At 44.5% G+C, this 24,497-nt stretch overlaps 1 long non-coding RNA gene across 1 annotated transcript in view; it reads right to left on the minus strand.

Annotated features, from left to right (window-relative positions):
* Positions 1–24,497, minus strand: part of LOC126987899 (uncharacterized) — a 380,175-nt gene that overhangs the window by 227,133 nt on the left and 128,545 nt on the right. The window contains exon 5 of the long non-coding RNA XR_007741271.1: positions 15,182–15,903. This is a non-coding gene — a long non-coding RNA (uncharacterized LOC126987899). The remainder of the gene's footprint in view (positions 1–15,181; positions 15,904–24,497) is intronic.

Consider the following 24,497-nt stretch of genomic DNA (forward strand, 5'->3'; position numbering starts at 1 on the left):
AGGTTCTCATTAACACCTGAAACCTGTGGAGCTGAAGGGAAAGGGTGAGGCCACGGTGGTGGTGGTGATGGTGGTGGTAATGGTGGTTCCGGTGGTGTGATGTTGTCATTTTCAAAATTAATAGTGTTGTTGTTACTGTTGTTGTTGTTGTTGTTGTTGGTGGTGGTGGTGGTCGTGGTGGCGGTGGTGGTGTGGTGATGGCTATGATGTTTTGTTTTGGTTTGCACGTTTTGACCTATGTTGCCAGTAGGCATTCTTGGTGGGGCCAGATAGTCGGCCCAGCTCGTAGTGGCACTAGCAAGTGTTTATAGCGGTGCCATCTTGCTTGGCTCATGCTGCCCACCGGAGCTCATCTTTGATCCTCTCTTTAGAAAGAGAATCTAGAGCCCGGGTTGATAGTGGTCTTCAGGACAGCATGTGGGTAGTCTTAGGTCACTCGGTGGTGACTGAAAAACTGCAGCTTGTGGCAGCCGGCGGGACGCGAACCTGCATCCTCCTGGGCGCAGGGCTGGCAGGCTGACCCATTCAGTGTTGGTATCATTACTGTTATTATTAGTATCATTAAGCCAAGTTGAATGTGTAGCAGCAGCAGCAGTAGTAATAGTAGTAGTAGTATCATCTTTATACTCATCACAATTACATAATACCAGTATCATTATCGTCATCGTCATTATGGATATTGTCATTGCATTTTTCAATATTATCATTTTCTCCGTACTGGAGAAAACGAGAGCGGTAAAAAAGTTATAGTAGTGATAGGGTCTAGCAAAAGTAGTAGTCAGTGTTAGTATTAGTGGTAGTAGTAGTAGCAGTAGTTGTAGTAGTAGTAGTAGTAGCTGTAGTAGTGTTAGTAGTAATAGTAGTAGTAGTAGTAGTGGTATTATTATTATTATTATTATTATTATTAGTAGTAGTAGTGGTAGTGGTAGTAGTAGTAGTAGTAGCAGTAGTAGTAGTAGTAGTAGTAGTGGCAGCAGCAGAAACAGCGGCTGTGGCGTTGGTCAGACTTGCATACAGCAGTAGTACACGCCGACACGTCCAAGGCCAAAATCACCCCCTACACACACACACACACACACATACACCTTGCATGCCTTCACCTGGCTAATTAGTCACCGGAATAATAACAAGACCCACATAACATTTCGCTCCGCCCACCTCCTCCCTAGTCCACCATTTTCCTCCTAATCTCCTCTCCCTACCTCCTCCTCCTCCTCCTCCTCTTTCTCAATACTCCTTCACTCATCCACCCCCTGCCCGCTACCTCCTCCTCCCCCTTGCACCCCCCCCCAGCACCCTTACCGACACCCTGCAACTGCAACACCAGCACTCACCCCCCTTCAGCACCCTCCCCACCTTCCCTTATCCTCCCCCCAGCTCTCCCCCAGCCCGCCGCCCCCCATTCCACATCTCCCACCCCCGCCGGCCTGGGTGGAGTGCCGCACCTGCTCCCAGCGACCCACTCCTGTTTACCTGCCTTCTCCTCCTCCTCCTCCTCCTCTTCCTCCTCCTCCTCCTGCTTCTACAACCTTATACTCCTTCACCTCTTCCTCCTCCACCCTCTCTCTCCCTCTGTCTCTTCCTTCTCCTTATTGTGCTTTTGTCTTTTGTTCGTCTCGTTATCTTCTATTTAATATTCTCTTCTATTCTTTCTTCCCTTTCTTCTACTTATTCTGCCTTCTATTCCTCCCCCAACTTCCTCTTCCACCTTCTCCTCTTCCTCTTTTTCCTGTTTCTCATCTCTTTTCTTTCCTTTCCTTTACTTCTATTTTTTGTACTTATTCTTGCTTTTCTTTTTCATGTTCGTGTTTTTACTTTCTTTCTTGCTCTTCCTCATTCTCATATATCTCCTCAGCAACACCTCCATCACCTCTTCCTCCTCCTCCTCCTCCTCCTCCTCCTCCTCTTCCTCGCAATCCACGGCTTTGCATCATCCCTCAAGACTCTGGGATTTCTGGAAGATTCAACAATTACTTAACGGCGTAGTATGTAAAAAAATCCAGATAACAAACCTTGTCGTAATACAAATGAGAAAGGGAGGGAGGGAGGGAGGTAAGGGAGGAAGGTCAGAGGGGGAGGGGTGAAGAGAAGAAGGGAGGGAGGGAAGATATGGAAGAGAGAGGGAGCAGTAAGGCACAGCAACACACACACACACACACACACACACACACACACACACACACACACACACACACACACACACATGATTGATTTCCCCACACATGTCCGTCTTGTTTACCGTTGCCAGCGCACTCCAGTTAACAGGCGTCGCCGATACGCTGTTATCTACCTGTAATGACTCTCGCAGGTAAAGGCGGTGAGTGACAGCCCGACGCCAGTCTCGACACACCTGTAATCTCGGCGGCCAGGTAGACAAAGGGGAGGTGGAGGCATGATATACTTCCTTTTAGTCTTACGTTGGTCTTTATAAGTTAGAGGAAAAAAGAGCAGAAAGGAGAGAAGGAGAAGCTCAATGAGAAAAGGAAGGAGGAAGAAAATGGAGATGTAAAAGATGAATTGGGAGAGGCAAAGGAGAATGGAAGGCATGATATACTTCCTTGTAGTGTTACGTCGCTTCTTATAGCTTAGAGGAACGAAGAAGAAAAAGAAGTTGAGTCGCTCAGCAAAAAAAATGAAGGAAGAAGAAAGAGAAAATAAATAAGATAATTGAGAGAGACAAAATGAGAGGTGAAAGCATGATAAAGACTGAGGAAGAGGTAAAAAGGAGGATAGATAAACAAAACGAAGAAGGGAGGAGAAAGGGAAGATGTGGAAGATAGACTGAGAGAGGAAGAGGAAAAAGCTTGAGAATATACAGTAAAGCGAAAGACTGGCAGGGTGGTATGAGGAAGAAAATGCTCGATGGTAAAGATTCGTTAAGCGACAGGACTGAAAGAGAAGAAACATTTGGTGAGGAAGGGAAAGTTTTGTCAGAGAAGATAAAAAATGCTAGGAAGGTAGACGGGAGGGTAAAGCTAATGTGACGTTAGGGAGAAGAGCAAGGTCGAAGAGGAGGAGAAAAAATAAAGAGGAGAGAGAGCAAGGTAAAACGACAGGTAAGGAAGACTGATTAAAGGGAAGGTGAGGGAAATGGATGGTTACGGGAGGGGAAGGAGAGGAGCAGGAAGGTCAAGAGGAGGAAGAGGAAGAGGAGGAGGAGGAGGAGGAGGAAAGAGAAAAGGAATGTGAAGGCAATGGGAACAAGATGCACGAAAAACAAATGCAGGAGGAGACACAAGGGCAAAAAAAAAAAGTATTAGGTCGTTAAAAGAGAAGGAAATACAAAAGCAAACCTAAATCGGGGAAGGAGGACAAGGTAAGAGAGAAGAAGAGAACACAATGAAGATGAGAATAAGTAAAGGTTTGGCAAGGCTAGGGAGGGAGAAAAGGAGGAAAAGTTATTGATGGAAGGAAGGATGAAAAGTAAATTAAGAGTGTAAAGAAGATATATAAATGCAGTAGAAGTATGGGAACGTAAAATGTAGGAAAAGACGAAGAAAAAAAGAGAACACAATAAACATGGGAAGAAATAAAGGTTAGATAAGACAAGGGAGGAACAAAATGAGAAAAGGTATTGATGGAAGGAAGAATGGAAAGTAAATTAAAAGTGTAAAGAAGAAATATAAATGTAGTATAAGTATGGGAACGTAAAATGTAGGAAAAGACGAAGAAAAGAAGATAACACAAAAAAGATGGGAAGAAATAAAGGTTAGATAAGACAAGGGAGGAACAAAATGAGAAAAGTTATTGATGGAAGGAAGAATGGAAAGTAAATTAAGAATGTAAAGAAATATATATGCAGTAGAAGTATGGGAACGTAAAATGTAGGAAAAGACGAAGAAAAGAAGAGAACACAATAAAGAAGGGAAGAAATAAAGAACAGATAAGGCTAGGGAGGAAATGAAAGAGAAAAAAGAATAAATATGAGGAAGAATGAAAAGTAAATTAGTAGTATAAAGGAGAAGAAATATGACTGCAGTAGAAGTATAGGGAAGGTAGAATGTAGAAAAAAAAGAGAATCGTGTTGAAGGAGGATGAGAAGCGGTAAAGAAAACAAGGAAAGCGAAAAGACTAGCTTATAGTGGAGGGTGAACGGAGAGCAGAGGCAAGGATGGGAAGGACTAGGGCAAAGCTTGATAGTGCAGCAGTAAATGAGTTAGTTGATAAGGAAGGAGACCGACGTTAGAGCAAGCAAAAGACACTAGCGTTGGTACTGCAAGTCGCTACAGACTCTCACATCAGCTACTTCCAAAGGCCAAAATGGAGATCAATCGGGTTCTAATCAGTGTTGGCTTAGGTTCATGGTACGGAAGACGGGTCAGACTACCACCAGGGTCACACAATTGCACCGGGAAATGCCCCACAATCTTATAAAAGTCGTGTGAAATATGTCAGCCTTAGCGCCAAGATGTTTAGGAATATAACCATAGGCATCTTGAAACTTTTTTTTTTACAGCAGATGAGTCAGTTCAAGGGCATAAAAAAAGTTAGCAAATGTGAAAAAAAAAGCCTCGGAGGAGAAGTAGTAAAGAAAGCAAGGAAAGCGAAGAAAACTAGCTTATAGTGAAGGATGAACGCAGAGCAGAGGCAAGGATGGGAAAGACTGTGGGGTGAAAGGTGAGGGTAGGAAGGTATCGGATATTTGGTAACAGCGGAGACTCGTTAGAAAGCAAGCAGGAGAGGCTAAGAGTGAAAGATGAGGGTGAGATAGTAGTTGAGAGATGACGATGCCCCTTATCCTCCTTTCTCCTTCCATTCCTCACCCAATCTATGCCCCCCTAAATTCCTTCAAGTGGACGGAGCTGCTGCTGGGGATGAGTGGAGAGACGAGTGGACGAGTGATTGAGGCGATGAAAAAGTTCCTGGAGAGCATGTGGCGTGCAAGATGTAAGCAATGACATCTTGCCCCGAGTAGCTGAACACCGATTTTCTGTATGTTTTGTTTTTCTTTCACAGGAGCTGCCGATACAAAGGCCTGGCTGGGGAGAAATCCCAAGCCACCTGTGACATCAGGATCAAGATCACCTCCTCTCCTTTCCCATTCATCCTTCTTTTCCTCATCCTCGAATCCTTCCACTTTTCACTCCTACCCATGCCTCTCTCCCTCCCTTCCTTACCCACATACGCCCCCCCCCCCCTCAACCTTACCCCTATACCACTCGTTCTCCTGCTTTCTCCCTCCTTCCTCACCCCCCATACGCCCCCATTGCTTCCTTTCCGCCCCCCTTCAACCTCCTTCCCGTGCTTCTTGCCTTCCTATTCCCCCTTTCAACCTCCCACTCATGTCTCTCTCTCCTGTTTCTCCTCTCCCTTCCTTCCTCACCCACTTACGCCCCCCTTTGTTCCTTTCTGCTCCCTTTTCCTTAACATCCCCCCCATGCCTCTTCCCTTCTCTGGATCTCCCCCTGACGCCCCCTCTCTGTTCCCATCCGCCGCCCACGAAAGCCCTTGTCCGCCCACACTCCCCGCCGCGGACAACAGTGGCGCCGGCGGTGATAGCGGAGTCGCGTGTATACACATTCTCCGCATTCCCCGCTGGAGTGTAATTGTTTTATCGCCACGGTTCACGCCAGACACCCTCTTATCGCTCCTGCTTACCCCTGCTCCCCCCTCCTCCTCCCCTCCTTTTCTCCCCCTCTCCTCCCCCTCTTCTTTCTTTCTTCCCTCCTTCCACTCTCCTCTTGCTTTGTTACGTTTCTCCTCTCCTTCCTTCACTCATTTTCTTTTCCTTTCATCTCCTTTCTTTCTGCTCTTCTTTTTATTATATTTCTTCTTCTTCTTCTTCTTCCACTCCTTTCCTTCCCTCTCCTCGCTTTTAATGTATCTTCTTTGTTTCTTCACTTTTTATAACAATTCTTCCTCTATTTCTTTCTCTCCTTTCCTTCTCTCTCTTCGTTTTTAATTATCTTCTTTGTTTCTTATGTTTTTATTGCCCTTCTTCCTCCTTTTCTTTCACTCCGTTCCTTCTTCTCTCCTCGCTTTGTTTCTTCTCATCTTTTTAATACATTTCTTCCTCTTCTTCTTTCACTCCTTTTCTTCTTTTGCATTTAATTTCTCTCTCTTTGTTTTTTCCTCCATGCTTCCTTACTTACACTTTTATTTTTTTCTTTGTTCCTTTCCATCAATATATTTTATTCTTGCATTCCTTTTTTTTCCTCTCATTCCCTTTTTTTCCCTCCAGCTTTCTCTCTATTCTTTGTGGGTGTATTACCGGTGACCCCCTTTCTTCCCTTTTTTCTCTATCTATCTCTACGACTTTCCTCCACTTAAACTTTCTTCTTGCGTCTTTTTATAACTCGCCTATCTTATTCTTTCGTTAGTTTTCTATTTTCATTCTTTTTCCCTCTTGCTCCGTCTAAGTTTATCGTTCGTTATACTCCCACCTTCTTCTCCTTCTACTCCTACTCATCATCATCATCATCATCATCATCCTTCCCTTCCTCCTCCTCTTTAACACTCTCTCCTCCCGCTGTTCGCTCTAATAAACTCTCCACCTCATTTCCATTTCCATTCATCACTCAATTTACGCGCTCGACCCCAATTACTCGCGATAAATGACGCAACAATAGCCCAGTTAGGAAAGATTTAGGAAACACTACTTCGCCGCGCTGTCACCTTGGAATCGCCGGGCCAGGTGTGGAGGCGAGGCGAGGCAAGGTAGGTGAGGGAGGAAAGCAAGCTACTAATCAGCTCCTCATTTCCTGAAGTATGCCCGCCCGTGTGTCTGCGTATCTATCTGCTGGTATGTGTCCGTGTCTGCCTGTCTGTCTTGCCTAACAATGCTATCTCTTGTGTCTCTCCGGTGATAGGGTAGACCCCCCTCAACCCTTCTGGCGCCAGACTAAAAGATGCCACAAAGTCAAGAGGAACTCGCTGACGACACTCTATTCACCTCCCACACACACCTTTAAAAACGCCGGGATCCGTATTGGCAGGCGATTTCGGTTCCCGCAGCAAATATCTCCAAATCCCACCCCTCTTTCGGCCACCTCTTTTGATTCTTTTTAGGAGCAGCGAGTAGCGGTTTTTTTTATTTTTATTATTGTTTCTTTTTTTGTGTGTGCCCTTGAGCTGTCTCAATTGTTGTAAAAAAAAAAGACTGGTCTGGTTCTTGTTTTTATGTATCTTTGTTCATTAGGAGCAACTCACTGGCGACTCTCAATTCACCTTCCACACACACCTTTAAAAACGCTGGGATTCGTATTGGCAGGCGCTTTCGGTTCTCGCGGCAAATATATCCAAATGCCACATAAAAGACTGGTCTGGTTCTCGTTTTTTTTGTTTATGTTCATTAGGAGCAACTCACTGATACACTCAATTCACCTTCCACACACATCTTTATAAACGCCAGGGTCCGTATTTGCAGAGGCTTGCGGTTCTCACGGCAAGTATTTCCAAAGGTTACATAGAAGATTGGTCTGGTTCTTCTGTTTTTTGTGTACGTTCAAGGAGCAACTCACTGGCGACACTCAATTAACCGTCCACACACACCTTTAAAAACACCAGGGTCCGTATTTGCAGAGGCTAGCGGTTCTCACGGCATATATTTCCAAAGGTTACATAGAAGATTGGTCTGGTTCTTCTGTTTTTTGTTTACGTTCATTACGAGCAATTCACTGACGACACTCAATTCACCTTCAACACACACCTTTAAAACGCCAAGGGTCAGTACTCTCAGGCGCTTTCCAAAGATCACAAAGATTAGTAGAGTTCTTATGTTTCTTTATTCGTGTTCATGGTGCAGAAGCCTTGTCAAACGATCACTAGGCTCAAAACACTACCAATGGAAATGCCGACAACCTCTACGAAAGCCTTATATAAGTGTATGTGTGAGCCCTGGAATGTGTGAGGGTATGGGCCTTGCAGGTTCGTCCCCAAGTCTTGAAGAGGAGTAGGATGATGGTGATGTAGGAGGAGTAAAGAACGGAGGAAAAGGAATAAGAGATAGGGAAGGATGAGGGAGAAGATGAGTATGAGGAAGAGGAGGAGGAGGAGAAGGAGGGAGGGGAGGTCATGGAGCGATTGTGGTGATGGGGAGGTGGTGATGGAGAGGTGGTGGCGGCGGTGGGGATGCCGGTGGTATTCAGAGGCAGGCCAGGAAGGGTGAAGGCAGGAGGGGTGAAGATGCAGGGGTGAAGGGCGTTTCGTTAGCTCCGGGGGTGAAAGGGAGGTATCAGGCTGGCGTAAAATGTAAACCAGACGATGATAAGTAGAGAAGCGCCATCACTTGGAGGCGGGTCCATGAATACATCACAGGAGCAAGGAGCGGGAGGGCGGCCAGCGGGGCTAGACGACCGTAACCCAGCCGTCAGGAGCCACAGACATGCCCTGAGCCGCGGGACGAAGATCGATCCACCTCAGACCTCCACTAATCAGCCACCTTGAGGCATGTATGAACTGGATTATATTGATTACCGCATAAGTCGCGAAGGGAACATTTATTACGAAAAGTGAGATACTCCCCAAGAGGCCCCCAGCGTATAATTCGTGGTGCATATTACGGGGTGAGTATCACAAGTGTAGCTAACACCCTAATTATGGTGGTTTGTGGTGATGGTGGAGCCGCTGCGTGCGCCAGGCCGATGCGGTGGAGGAGGAGAACGCCACCTGCACCTTCACACAGGACAGGTAACGCGGCGCAGGTGAGAACAGACAATTGACAGGTAAATCAGGTAAACGAGACGGTGGAGAGAAAGTTAGGGAATCAGAACTTACAGGACCAACCCTCGAACTCGTACTTGTCTACCTGATCACTGCAACATCTCGTCTTCTCCCTCCCGTGGATGTTGAGGCGAAGAACAGATCCCTCTTGGAAATCGGTAACCCATAATCTCGGGAGAGCCACGGCCGCACCGCACACCCAGGCATACCCAACTACCCCTCCCGCAAAGTAACGAGACGCGGTAATTACAAGCAGAGGGCAAAGTGACCTAATATTTGAGGCGGGAGGCTGGCCGGGAGGTACTCTCAGGCGTGGGAGGGGCAGGGTAAGAGGATTGGAAATTGACTCTAACTTCCCTGACGTCCCTCGCAGGTAACTTTCTCGTGAGAGCCACCACACTCCCCGCCCCCATCACCACACACGCCAGCCCCATCACCACACGTCCTGCCCCCATCACCACACGTCTCGCCGTCATCACTGTCCCCCTTCATCACCACTCCCTGCACTGTACTTTCGCCATCATCACCACCGCTCCCACCAGCATTCCCCGCCATCGTTAGATATCATCAAAACTGCCATCACCACCCATCTTAATCACCACACAACGTCATCACCACACTCACCATATCCCAACATAGGTATTATAAACCACAATTTTTATACTTTACATATTGCCACGTTCGCCACACACACACACACACACACACACACACACACACACACACACACACACACACAGATACAACACAACACCATATATCACACACCAACACATCATCCATACACACCACCATTAACACCACCACCACCGCCACCACCACCAGGTTCACGTAAATACTACGGCACAACACACCTATCAGATCAAATCCTTGTGCTCATTAATATCAAACTCGTCAGGTAACTCTTTATGCAAATGCAGGCGGCTCGCTGGTTACCTCACACGGGCACGGGAAAGCTGCGTTCGACTCCCTAAAAGCAACACTCGAAGCCCTGAAGAGGACGCGGATCAAAAACTTATCAAACGAGCGAATCACAGGAGGATGCGGCGCTGCGGGTTTATTAATCATACGACTCCACCTTGTTGCCATTTTCCTTAAGGTATCCCTGCTGTTAGTCCCGCAATTATCTCACACGGAGGTAGAAACGAGGGAAAAAAAAGGAAACAAAAACGGGTTGGCTGTAGGAGTGGCAGTGATTGTGATGGTGGTGGTAGTAATGGTAGTGGTGGTAGTAGTAGTAGTAGTAGTAGTAGTAGTAGTAGTAGTAGTGGTAGTAGTAGTAGTATAGGTAGTTTGAAATCGACGGGATCACCTGCTCCTTCGTCACAAGGACACGTGTCAGATCTCAAATGACTTTATCTCTTCAGGTGAGAGGGAGGGAGAGGAGGTGGAAGGTAAAGAGGGGGAGGGAGGGAGGGATAGGAGAGGAGGGATGAAGGGTCTTGGTGATGATGAGGGGGACGACAGAATGTGGAGGGAAGAAGAGGACATAATAGAACACGTGGATTGGAGATACATAACATATATATATATATATATATATATATATATATATATATATATATATATATATATATATATATATATATATATATATATATATACATAGTTACGTATATGCATACATACATTCTGAAATACATAAGCGCCAAATGCATCATACAAAGCAAAGGAGGGAAAAACATACAAATAAAAGATATAAATGATATGGCCTCACAAACAAACAAAAACTGATGTGAATGAAAATATGGCCCCGTATAATGCGCAATGAAACTAAACTCCTCTTAAAACACAAGGGCCGTTCAGGTAAATAAAAAGGACTCGACACGAAATGGCAATGTTAACAAGCGGGTTAACTCAAATAACTGCAACATATTAGCAAGAAACACACAGAGGAAGCGTTCGGGACAATTACACGCAAGAAACTTTTAAATCTAGTCCAATTACGCGCCAATACAGATACCTATCACCTTTCTCCGCAGTAGTAAATCCGCCACAAAAACAGGTTCCCGCGGCTGGAGAGACATCGTAAAGAATTCCCACAACCGCTTCATGCACACACGCTGTCTGATATGCATGAGCACCCACCATTTGTGAGATAACACATTTATAACTCCTAAAGCCAGCCCTTGTGCATAATCGGCTTTCAGTATGATCACTCCGTATCACGCGAAGACAAGTAGCGAGTCGAGGGATACGAACTAAGGTCGCGAGATTTACAAGTCAAGACGCTTTCCCACTCCGCCGTCACCTTCCCGCACGGCATTCTCGTACACGCAGGTGCTCACAGGTATGCATTCCCCTGAACACCTGCCAATCAGTAATCACCTTCAGAACCTGGGCGACTAAATTATGGAGTAAGTCCCGCATCTTCATTTTTTTTGCCCCCGGTACCTGCTAAGTATATGAAAATGAACAGCACTTTCGCTAACCTCACCTTCCCCCATCCCTCACCTCTCCCTGCTCCTTCTCATCCCTCGCTCTACCTTCGTCCATCCCCCCTTTTAGTATCCCATCCTCTTAACCCACCCATCCCCACTCAATCGTTCTTCTGCCTCCATACTTTCCCTCCTCCTCCTCCTCCTCCTCCTACCCCTCCCAACTCTCCTCATATTACCAGCAATGAAATTCCCCAATAACTTCTGAGGGAGCGGTGGCGGGGGCGTTCACCATCGAGAAGTCATCTCACAATTCAGTTTATAGCAACGAGGAAGAACCCCGAGAGAGAAGGAGGAGGAGGAAGAAGAGATGGAGCAGGAGGACGAGAAGGAGATGAAGGAGGATGATATAAGAGAGGAAGAGTAGGAAGAACAGCAAAGAGATGGAGGGTAAGGAGGAAGAGAAAAAAGGCTAGGAGAGAGATGGAAGGTATAGAGGAAAATATAACAAAAGGGGAGAAGGAGGAAGAAGAGGAGGGGCAGGAGGAGAAAGCAAAGGAGGTGAAGAATGATGATATGATAATGAGATAGAAAGAAGAGGATAAACAGCAGAGCGAGATGGTGGGTAAAGAAGAAGAAAATACACTAGCAGGAAGATGAAGAGTAAAGAAGGAGAAAATATAAAAAAAAGCCGAGTGTTTATAACAAAGAAGCACCCAGTTTCACCCCAGGAGGCAGAGGAGTAAGATCGCATTACATCATCTTCTTTAAAGGGCAAAATAACAGCCGCGGCCTCTTCGTGCAGCTGATGAAGTCTTGTTTATCGACACTCGCGGCGGAAAGAAAAGCGATAATGGAAAAAAAAAGAGAGAATCACAAATCACTTCGTTCCTACCTGTGAGTTACCTGAGGAGCGTAAGAGCCGAAGAGAATGTGGGTTGGCTCCTCCTCCTCCTCCTCCTCCTCCGATTCCTCCTCCTCCTCTTAGTTTGACCCATTTAGTTTTCCTTCACAGACGAGGTTGGGTACTCGCTACTCAAAGATGATCAAAGAGGAGGAAGAGGAGAAGGAGAATAAGGAAGAGGACGGGGATGAGTGGGAGACAGGGAGTAGAGTGATAGGAGAAAGGGGAAAGGGGAGAGGCTCAGGCGATGGACATGGACGAAGAGAACGAAGAGGGAGCATCAGGAGGGGGAGGAGAGACAAGAGAGAAAGAGAGAGATGAAAAAGAGAAACCGCAAACCAGAAAATAACAGACGACGTGGAAAAGGAGAAACATGAGACAAAAACATAATTGGGAAAGAACAAGAAAGTAAAGAAATAAATATGAAGAAAACAATAAAAAGCGGAAAAAGGAAGATGAGTAAAATAAATCTGGTAAGGACGAAGAAAGCAAAGAAATAAATATAAAGAAGACAATAAAGAAAACGAGTAGGAGAGGAGGAGAGATAAGGAGGAAGATAAGGAGAAGCAGTAGCAGAGAGAAGAGGTCATTAGGAGAAGTAGGAGGAGGAGGAGGAGGAGGAGAGTATAGTTAGCCTTGGGTGTCATGAAGTGCAAGGAGTTTACGTTGAGCAAGATGGAAGGGTCGGAGGGTCGGGAGGAAGGATCAGCGTCTGACTTTCTCCTTCTCAAACATATTTATAAACTTTTTGCCTCCTCGAACCTCCTCATAAAGGCCCGGGTAGAAGTACTAGTTAGTTGTGATATCAGGGGGAATGTTTGCTTGTCATGCTATTTGTTTTTTGTAACTTTTCTGCTCTCTCTCTCTCTCTCTCTCTCTCTCTCTCTCTCTCTCTCTCTCGCTCTCTCTCTCGTAATGAGCTTCTTCCAGGTGGTCAGGTTGGTGTACCGTGGAGTATGGTTACTGTACTCTTCTTCCTCCTCCTCCTCCTCCTCCTCCTCCTCCTTTTCTTTTGTATATATTCCATCAGTATCACTTCTCCACACCTACTACTACTATCATCATCACCACCATCAACACCACCATCACAACTTTCATCAGTATCAACACCACTGATGCGGCTCCACTGGCCTGGGGGGGCTGAGGTTAGAGCCCCATCCAGACCGAAAGATTTTTCCGCTGACAATGGGCAAGTACTGCTTCCCCCCCGACACAGATACATTTATATACACAAATATGCAATTACCAGGGTGAGCTGAACTTTGCACCCCCCAAAATGATTTGCCTTCACACACACACACACACACACACACACACACACACACACACACACACACACACACACTCTCTCATCGATCCTATATCTCTGTTAATATGCAGCTCCAAGCTCTTACGGAGAAGCTACTGGTTGAGGATTGCGAGTCCGGCACGTGATCAGACCACATTGGTGAGTGACACACACACACACACACACACACACACACACACACACACACACACACACACACACACACACACCTGCCGCCCGACACCTGCCCCTAATGAGGATGGAGGGCCGGGCAGCCATTGATGGAGAGCCTTCAACGCGAGGGTCCAGACGCTGCGAGGATTGATGCGTCGACGGGTAAATACGCCAAACGAGGAAGGCGAATGGAAACAGACGGCCAATTTGATGAAGGACGAAGGAGGGAATGTATGATGCAACAGCTAATGAATGTAAAGTAACAAATAGATATCGTAATACATTAGATGTGATTTATAGTAGAGGAAGGAAGCTCTACGTTAAGTATGATGCAACACAGTAAACATTAGAAGAATATAACTGATAAGCAAGGAGAGAAAAGAAAACAATCAGCGTAAAACAGGAGTCGTAATTCAGCAAACGCAATATATAGCAGAGAAAGGGAATAATATCAGCAGGAGCGGCCAGTATATTGCATTACTAAGGTCTTCCCAATATCATCCATCTCGCGCCGTCTAGTCACCCTGCTCAATCCTACCACCGCAATGTTCTAATTCCGTCTGTCCGTCTAGTTCTCTGTCTGCCCGGCCGCTTATATTTCCTGAGTTGCCACTTTGTTACATTGTTTATTCTTCTATTGTTAGTTCCATACATAGATTAAGAGCGATAAACAATAGTAATAGATGATTTCAGTTTTTTTCACTATTAATAATGTTACTATTTACAATTTTGCTACTGCAATACTAATTAATAGTAATATTAGTAGAGGTAATATTATTTCTCGATTACGAACTCCACAGACTATTAATTTTCTCCTTCAATAATGTAAAAAACAAACTGTTTATTGCTTAAATTTGTAGCGATTTGCTTAATACCAATATGAAGATTTGCAATCCCTCAGTGACGTTAGCAGACGAAGATCCTTTTCAAAACTGATAAGGACTGCGATTACTGGAGTCATAACAAAAAGTAATAGTAATGCATGATAAGCAAGTAATAATCATAATAGTAATTGTAGTAGATGACAATCCAAATGATAACAATAGTAATAACTCAGAATGATTTCCAAGGTAATAGGAACAGTTACATAAACTCTCTAGCTGACCCGATGTGTGGTCAGTTCTGCACATGGTATGACCTGGGCAAGTATATAAATTTCTTCTGTTTAATTTAACCTTTATCCTTTAGATTATCTTCAGCATGTCCATGTTATTCGTGATGCTTGCTTCCTAACCCAGCAATTACTCTTCATTTCTCTTCGCACACTTTTTAGTTTTATTTATGAACATTGCAAGAGGTGTCGGGTTTCTGAACCGTTTGTTAGTACAGGCAGAAAACAGATATTGTGCATATTTCTCTTCAGGGACAGCGGCAGGATTATATAGAAGACAGTACGGGTTGGGTCTGCACAAGTTATCTTTCTAGGCAGGTATGAGGTGAGCCGTCGGCCAAAGATGGTGTATCAACAAAAAACAGAACCACAAGAGATAAAACAGAAAATTCAGCAGAAACTAAAAATATAAGCTCCATAATTGGCGATGACAGAGAGCACAAACCATACTTATAGCACTGAAGACTTCCTGCGGAGGTATGAAAATAAACCCAGAAAACCATGAAACACATACCAAAGAATTAATGCGTTCCAATGACTTTCTTGGTTTCCTGTCGTTTCAAGGGCTTAACTGACCTCATTTTAAGTTATAACCTATTAATCTGCAATAAAAGAAGGTGACAAGAGTAACAAATCACAAATATCTAATACTTGTCAGTGTTTACCTTGAATAGATGCCGAGATGCTGTTGGGCCGAGTCGAAGATGATGGGGCAGTGGCGGGGCAGAGGAGGACAGGTAAGGAGGGAGGTCAGGAGAGACAGATAGGGGATGAAAAGAGTCAAGCAAAGAAGGTAGAGTTAGTGGACGATTAGATGAGAGCTATTAGAGATGGTTGTCACTAAAGAGAGTAGGAGACGAAGGAGATATCGGAAAAAGGTAGAGGCAAAATAGTACCTAAGACGTGAGGGGGAAGACGATGGAAAAATAATAGCTATCAATATGAGAAAAGGAACTGAGATGAGAAGGGGATATGCAAGAGAAGCAAAGGACTGATGTGAACAAGGAAGGTAATGAATGAAAGAGGATGAATTAAAGAAAATGAAAGGATATGAATAAAAGAGGGATGTCATGGAGAGGACTGGGAAGGAAAATGAACAGGGCAAGGAAGAGAGGCAACATTGAAGGAGGGATATGAATGAAAAACATGAAGAAAAAGAGCATGGAAGGATATGAATGAAAGAAGATGAATGAAAGAGGGATGTCAAGAGGAGGCCTGGGAAGGAAAATGAAGAGGGCATGGAAGAGAGGCAAAGGAGTGACGTGAACATGGAAGGATATGAAGGAAGGAAGATGTCTTGGAAGGAAAGGACAGAGGACTGGGAAGGAAAACGATGAAGGCAAGGACTCTGAGGCGTGCCAGACATTCCCGCAACATTGTGAGCGATCTGAAAAAAAAAAAGAATCATTAATTTCAGTCAATTTCTAAAAGTACATTAACACACTTGCCATTATAAATTGACCTCTCTTTTGGCCTCTCGTTCTTTCTACCTTTGTTAGGAGCAGCGTCTAGCGAGCTTTTTTTCTGTTGTTAATGCATTTATTTTCGCCCTTGAGCTGCCTCCGTTGCTGTACAAAAACAATCACTATTCGCTACATTAGAATTCTTCGAAGCTCCCTAATTACTTCGTCGTCACCTCCGACAAAAAGGAAAAGAGTCTTGGATGATATGCCAGACACTGCACGCATGCTATAGTGCTCCACGCAACGGGGCAGTGCATCAAAACACAAACTGGGCAGCACCAAGACCTTTGATTCAGTGTATAGATTAACAACCACACCGCCTCGCTACACCATTGCGAGGCTTAGAGTGGTATTATAAAACATTTCTCCGCCCAAAAACACCTATTTGCCAAGGCTTTCCTAAGAGTTGTGGGCATTTCCAGGGGTAGTTTTATGACCCTGGTGGTAGTGTGACCCTTCTGCTGTACCGTGATCCTCAAGAAACACTCATTAGAACCTGACTGATCTCCTCTTTGGCCTTTAGAAATAGCTGATGTGAGAAGCGAAAGTATCTTATAATACCGAACTTAAACTCTATTCAGTGCTGCTTCGACGTCTTCAAATATAACACTTCGGTAATGTACACAAAATGTTACTTGATAATCCATGATAAATCCTGAACATAGTATTTTAAAGACTTATCTGATGCAGGTCTTGTGTAATCTGTTGACTTTTTTTGCCAGATGGTTATCTTCCCACGCGAGGGTGCGCCAGATACCGGGTACATGGCGAAGTAAACGGTGCGAACCCGGATGCTACCGAGCTAATGACGCAAGTCAGTAATATCTGCAAGTCTGCTTGAAAAAGACGAATCATTATTTTTTTGTTCCTTGTTTCCTAATTTCTTGTTCCAGGTGTTCATCTTCCCCCGCGTGCGGGCTATAAACAGGCGCATGGGAAAAGTGAGCTGTGTTAAGGCGGATCTTACATGGGAGAGAGACTTGAGCTGACACGGATGTGCACGAGAAGGAGGACATGAGATGATGCATTTATTGATGGAAAGGAGGAACTGTGCTGACGCAAATTTCATGGGAGAAAATGGAACTGGGAATGGTGACGCGGAGAGTACATGCAACACCGCGCAAGAATATTGATGCTCTTTACAAGCCTTTGAGGCTTGTACTGGGTATCGATATGTAACATAGGCCAAGGTGATTTAACGTACACCCTTTAAATTCCATCTGTTTCTGTTAATAACCGCACCGGATGAAGCGCCAAGTCACATTTCTTCACGCGTCGATCAATCATGTTAATACATCTACCGTGGCATCTAACATTCACTCCTTTTTATAAACACTTTTCTCTATTCAATATATTATTATATATAGATGTGGCTACCTTCAGTCATTTGGAGCGAGCGAATGTGTCCTTGAATCTCTTTTTAGTATATTTTATTAGCTTACTGCTGGTAACTAAGAATGACTAAGAGTGGCATTTACAGTGAGCTTCGCCGCTTAATACGTGAGGAAGCTTCAGGTCCTACAGACGGAGAACACTGCGATGAGGAGCTGAAGGTCTTCAGCGTCCCACAGCTTTATCTGGGAGTCTTGGAAAATTCTGAAAATGAAGAGACACAGCAGAACTTTTCCAAGGAGTGACGTGAACGCAGTGCCTAAGAGCTATGTGCGTTTGAGGTGGATCAGGGCGTGGCTTAGTGACAGGATAAAGAGTTTAAATAAACTATGTAAAATCAGGTTGGGCGTTACTCGTGGTGCCCAACAGGGACTAGTATTGGACTCATTGCTGTTTGTCATTTATATCAACGATCTGGATTATGGTATAAGTGATATCAGCAAGTTTGATGATGACACACGCAAAAAAAATCAACTAATTCGATCAGACATCGACGCGGAGGCATTTACAGGGGTACCTCTACGGCCTGCACCAGTGGTCTAGTAAATGGATGATTCAGTTCAGCATCGACAAATGCAGCGTTTTATATGCAGAAATAGTATCCCCTTAGTAACAATGAATTGAATAATATAGTTTTAGTTATCTGAACTGCGAAGGTGATATGAGTGTGCGTGCGAGATCGGTTCTGGGACACACAAATCTCCGCATTAGCGTCGGTAGCCTCGTTAGCAGTGTTGGACTATATTTCAAGAAGCGTTAGTAGCAGGGGCGTGGAAATCACCATCAAGTATTTAGCACCGGTTTGTACCCCTCCGTGATCATGTTGCAAAGTTTTGGTACTCCTGCTATGAAAGGACATGCCTCCCTCGAGTTAGTATGGGAAAGAATGACAAAAATTATCCATGGGACTAGAAAGATACCGCCCAGAGATATTAATATTGGTTAATTTACATTCTTGACAAAGATATAAACTGCAAAGTGATTAAATTACTCGCTGTGTAAGTCTTTGCCAAGAATGTAAATTAAGATACTTTAATCTTCCTCTGTGCAGTAGCTTTTTAATCTCTTGGATAACTCTTGTCGGCCTACACCTGGTAGTTCGTTGGAAGAGTTAGTCAAGAACTTCTCCTTAAGGACTATCACGTGCAGGCCGATTTGCCTCATGTAGTATTCTTGTGTTCTTGTGAGTTTCCTTTCTCTGTCTCCTTTGCGTACTACACCTTATTTTTCCCACTCCACTGAACTACTTACTTAATCAGTCAAGGTACACAAAGGTTTGGCACACACATTGAAAAAAAAATTGCCATGAAGATACAAGCATCTCCCCAACACCGATGTACAAGAGCTCCTGTCAGGCCGCAACACCCTCCTAGGCCCACACAGAGTCTTCCTTGCTTAGAAATTCGGATTAACATACGGGAAGACATCGTAACTTGGTGGTAAAGCGCCCAGCGACAGACTGGCCCCGCCCGCCTGCCCACCGCCCGACGGGAGCACGACACAACACGAGTGACTTCACCAAAACAACCACCTGAATAACTTGTCTGAGCTATCACCACCACCACCACCACCAGGAGCTCCACGCCCTCCACACCTGTACACTCCTCCCGAACAAATCCAATTACCTGCCGACCGTCGTAGTACCACAGAGAAAAAGATAAAAGTTGACGCAAAAACAAATTGTCGGTGAAAAATTTCCAAAGCGATCGTTCATACCGCGAAGAGCACCACCACCACCACAACCACCACCACCAGCCTCCCTCCTCTTCCCTGCCAGACCAGTTTCATCACTATTATTTTTTTTTACTTTGCTTCCTTTTGGGTGTTTGTATATCTTATGAAACTCGTAAGAACTGCTCCACCACCACCACCGCCGCCACCGCCCGCAAAAACTCTGCATGCCTGAACATCACTCAGAGCCCAGGCAGGGTTTCTACGAGTGTTGAGAGAGAGAGAGAGAGAAAAAAAAAGTGAGAGAGAGACGGAAAGGGAATGAGAGAAGGAGAACATAAGAATGAGAACGAGAGAGAGAAAACAAGAGAAAGAGAACAAGAGATGAGAGGAAAGAGAAAATAAGAGAGGGAGAGCGAATAGGAGAGAAAGAACGGGGAGAAAAAATAAGAGAGAAAATGAGATAAATAATGATGGAAAGAGATAATGAGGGAAAAGGAGGATACGAAAGAGAATGAGAGAGATAACAGGAGAAAGTAAAAAGAGAGAAATGAGACTTGAGAAAATAAGAGAGGGAGAGGGAAAAGGAAGAAAGAATGAGAGAATAAGAGAAAAAAAATGAGAGAGAGAGAGAGAGAGAGAGAGAGAGAGAGAGAGAGAGAGAGAGAGAGAGAGAGAGAGAGAGAGAGAGAGAGAGAGAGAGAGAGAGAGAGAATGAATAAGAGAGTGAGAAACAACAAGAAAGAAAATAAGAAAAAATGAGGGCAAGAGAGAATGAGAGAGGGAATAAAGGAGTGAAGAGAAAGAATGAGAGAAAAAAAAATAAGAGGGAAGAGGAAGGAGAATCTTGACACATTATTTTCTCTCTCATCCCATAAACCACACATTTTTTTTAATTTTTTTTTTACAACAAATGAGGATATAAAAAAAAAGAATAATAATAAAAGAAACCTCAAGGGAACCATTACCACCTAACACCTTTTCAAACACCTTTTCGCCACATGAACTCCAGAAATCCCTCAACCACCTCATCCACTCCACATCCACTCAAGAGGTTCAGACATTCCACCAAGTACATTCATTCCGAAAGCAGGACAGCATTATGTATCATTTTGCTAACTCCTTCGTTCCCTCGGGCCCAAACACCTGTTGCCTTACCTTCCCGCCGAGCAGCCAGGTCCTCTCGGCTCCTCGCGGCATGATGAAAATGTATAAAGTTTCGCACTAATCTCACATTGCCCCTCATACCGGACATACCACTCAGACACTGACAACCTCACATGCCTCATCTCTCATCCCCCGTCCCTTACTCCTTCCCTTACTCCTTCACCTCCCTCTTCTCTTCTTGTCTCACTTCAGCTCAATTTTTCTCTCCCTTCCTTTTTGTGTCTCTTCTAAACTTATTCTCTCTTTATCACTCTGGTTCCTCCCTATCCTTCCCTATCTTATTTTATTTACATCATCCAGTCTTTTTATCATCTATTCTTTTGCTCTCCCTCTTCCCATCCCTCTTCACCTAGTTCTGTCATCCAGTTTATCAGTCTATCCACATACCACGTAATTTTCTTTCCCCCACTTCGCCCTGTTTTTCTTCCATTCTCCATCCTTCCAATTTATTCTTCCAGTTTATTTTCATACTCATCAGCCAGGAATTCTTCGGTGTTTTACCCTGTCACATTTCTATCTATCCTCTCGTCTTCCATCTGTCTCTTCTCTCTTTCCCCTATTATTCCCAATGCGTATCCCTTCTTCACATTAACCTCGAAAATAGGCCCCACTCCCATCAGCGCAGGACCCACCAATAAGAATTCAGCTTTCCCAGCATCCACCAATCACATGCCGTCTGGTCTGGAGAGGGGCTGCGGCTTGCTTGTGCATTGGCTAGGTTATATACTTAGTGGATAAGAGGGAGGGGCTGCCTGCAAACCTAATGTGAGCAGTACAGTTCTTCAACTCACTCCTTATTCCTCTCTCTCTCACTCTCACTCTCTCTCTCTCTCTCTCTCTCTCTCTCTCTCTCTCTCTCTCTCTCTCTCTCTCTCCCCACCACCTTTTCAAACCTCTCTGCAAGGAATAAAACACCTTTGGTACTCAACCTTTCATCGGACGGGAGTGTTGTTGGAACAGCTCAGGCTCATTATGGATTGTCAATACCACGAGCCTCCCATCCATCATACCGCGCCGCTGATCACCTCCCTCCTCGCCTCCACTCCCTCCCTCCCTCAGTACACACAGGTTGACTCAAGGGCGCGAGGGGTGGGTTCTGACTGCATTAATTAGCACGGTGGTTAATTGTGCAGTTGGGGGAATGATTTAAGGCCTCGTGTTGCGTTCTTGTTGCCTTGCCACATCCTCAAAGGGTCTTATGTTAGGTTGGGTTAAGGTGTACGATTAGTGTGATTCTCCTAGTTCTTGCTCCTACTGATGATGATGATGATGATGATGATGATAATGATGATGATGCTAGTGGTGTGATTCATGATGTGTGTGTGTGATTCCGTTTTTTATTACAGGTGTTTTTATTGCCGTTGAAGTGAACTAAATTTATAATGATGATGATGATGGCTTAGTAAGTGTTGTACCTTTCTCTTTATCTATTTCTCTTTCATTATTCATTCATTCTCTCTCTCTCTCTCTCTCTCTCTCTCTCTCTCTCTCTCTCTCTCTCTCTCTCTCTCTCTCTCTCTCTCTCTCTCTCTCTCTCTCTCTCTCTCTCTCTCTCCTCTCTTTCTCTCTTCTTTTCCTTCCTCCTCCTCCTCCTACTACTATTACTACTACTCCTACTATTACTACTCCTTCTCCTCCCCATCCTTCTCTTCTTTTCACGTCCTCCTCTTTCTCTCCTCCATCAAAATCCTTACGACGTCCCAAGAAGAATTGCTCTAGTTTTTGCCAGTCTGACGGGTGAGTGATGACGGCGAGGGGGAGGAGGGAGGGAGGAGGAAGAAAAGGACTGGAAGAGCTTGGTTTATCCCACTGAGTTAGAAGATTTTATAAGCAACCTAAAGAACTACTGTTAATATCTTGAAGAGCTTTTTTCAAACGAACCACCATCACCACCATTACAGCCACCACCACCAAGAACACTACCACCACCACCACCACCATCATCGTTACAACCACCATCAACTCACAAACAATCTCAACCACTACCACCACCACTACCTTCTCCCTCATCATCGCCAAAACCACTACATATACCACTCTATTCCCATCCCCACCACCATACCATCACCATTATCACTACCACTATCACCACCACCACCACCACTGGCAATCTCCACTACCTTACTACCACACACACTCTCTCTCTCCACCGCTCTCTCCCTACCACCATCACCGCCATCACCGTCATCCCAAACGTATCGAAGCTTTATAAGAATCAGGTAAATGAACCAAGACAGCGTTTCTAACCTTCTCGCGAACCTCTTAGTGAAAGTTTCTATGTTCCTCTAACTGGAAATGAACTGTATGTAGAAAGCAAGAAGAGGAAGAGAACAGGAAGAAGACGAAGAAGACGAAGAACAAAAACAAGAACGAGAACAAGAAAAAAAAGATGACTATGAAGAAAACGTATAAGGCAAAGAAAACAAAAAACAGATCTCCTCTAAAATGAGCTTTAGAGGAGGAGCAAGTGAAGAAGGACAGGAACTAGAACAAAAGCGAGAACAAGGAGAAAAAAAAATGGTGAAGCCGAAGACGTAGCAGAAAAAAAAGAAAAAATAAGAGAAGCACAAGAAAAGTATAGAAAGGCGAGAAGATGAAGGAGGAGGATGGAGGCGAAAAGATGCAAGAGAAAAGAGATTGAATGAATAGAAATACCCATGCGGGAGAAATATGGAGGATAATGATAAAGGAAGGGAGAGGGGAGACTGACTGTAGGTTTTGGTGATGGTTTTGATGGTGATAATGATAAATATGATAATGATGAAGAAAATGAAAGAGAGAGCAACGCATACCAAAGGGAAACGACAAAATTATATAAAAAGTGTCGAATATGCTAAAGGAAAAAGAGAAAATGCAGACAAGGAAGTGAAAATCTGCTCAAGGAAAAGAAAGAAAAAGAATAATTGCTGGGAGAGAAAAGAAGAAAGGAAAATGTGCGAAAGGAAATGAGAGTAAATGGAAAAGTAAGAGGTAATGAGAGAGAGAGAGAGAGAGAGAGAGAGAGAGAGAGAGAGAGATGGTGAGAGAGAGAGAGAGAGAGAGAGAGAGAGAGAGAGAGAGAGAGAGAGAGAGAGAGAGAGAGAGAGAGAGAGAGAGAGAGAGAGAGAGAGAGAGAGAGAGAGAGAGAGAGAGAGAGAGAGAGAGAGAGAGAGAGAGAGAGAGAGAGAGAGAGAGAGAGAGAGAGAGAGAGAGAGAGAGAGAGAGAGAGAGAGAGAGAGAGAGAGAGAGAGAGAGAGAGAGAGAAAGCTTAATCTCAGCATCGTGGTAATTATGATGGTAGCGGGAGATGGTGAGGGGCGGGGCCACGGCTAACACCTGGCCGAAGATAGGAAGAGGAAGAGAAAGATGCGGTAGAAGAGGAGAGGACGAGGAGGAACAAGAGGAAGAGGAGGAAGCATGGAAAAATGTAAGAGCAAACAGCAAATAACGTGTTGGCATATGAAGTAGCTATCTGCATGGACAGTTTCATTTCTTCGTCCAAGCACTTGTACAAAATCAAGCTCTTCCTGTTCGAACGCACGGGAAAGTTGAGTTCACTCCTGTCTTGACAAGGGAACGGTTGAGGAGATTCTTAAATGAACTTACTGTTTTAGCACTGTTTCTGCTGGGAAGTTGTTACAGTGACGAATAAATTAGGTTCGAGGAAAAACAAAACTCAGGGCACTATCTGCATATCGCATCGCATCGCGTGAATCGTTTGACCGTTATTCCTTGTTATCGGATTAGTTTAGGGGTAAGATTACCTGAGTGATTGATGTTACTTGACCAGGCACTTAAGGACTTGCATCAAATCGCCCCCCCCCGCAGTCGCTTCTTTTCCAGCATATACAGTCTGAGTCGCATGAATCGCTCTTTGTACGGCTGTGCTCTCAAGGACGGTATCAATTTCACGGCGCGTCGCTGAACACTTTCGAGTAATTCCATGCTATTCTCGTAATTGTGGGTCCTAAACTGAGGTGCGTCCTCTCAGTGTGATCTCGCCAACGACTAACTCCTGGTATATTCCGTACATTCAAAATTATTTGCGGAGAACCAGTAAGTAATATTAGCTTTTTACAGGCAGACGTACTGTGTTTTCTATGTTTTAGTTCACTGCTGATAGTGATCCCAAGATCCGATACCCTATTTATGACCTGCAGAAGCTTCCTACGCATGTTGTTCGTATGGTTACTGTTTCTAGTCCCAAAATTGGATAGGAAGGGGAAAAAAAAACGTTGGTAAATGAAATAAAAAGATGAAGTACGAAGAAAGATGACGAAGACAAAACAGAGACGCATAAGACGAGAGG

The sequence above is a fragment of the Eriocheir sinensis genome, chromosome 67, assembly GCF_024679095.1.
Source record: "Eriocheir sinensis breed Jianghai 21 chromosome 67, ASM2467909v1, whole genome shotgun sequence".
Lineage (NCBI taxonomy): Eukaryota > Metazoa > Arthropoda > Malacostraca > Decapoda > Varunidae > Eriocheir > Eriocheir sinensis.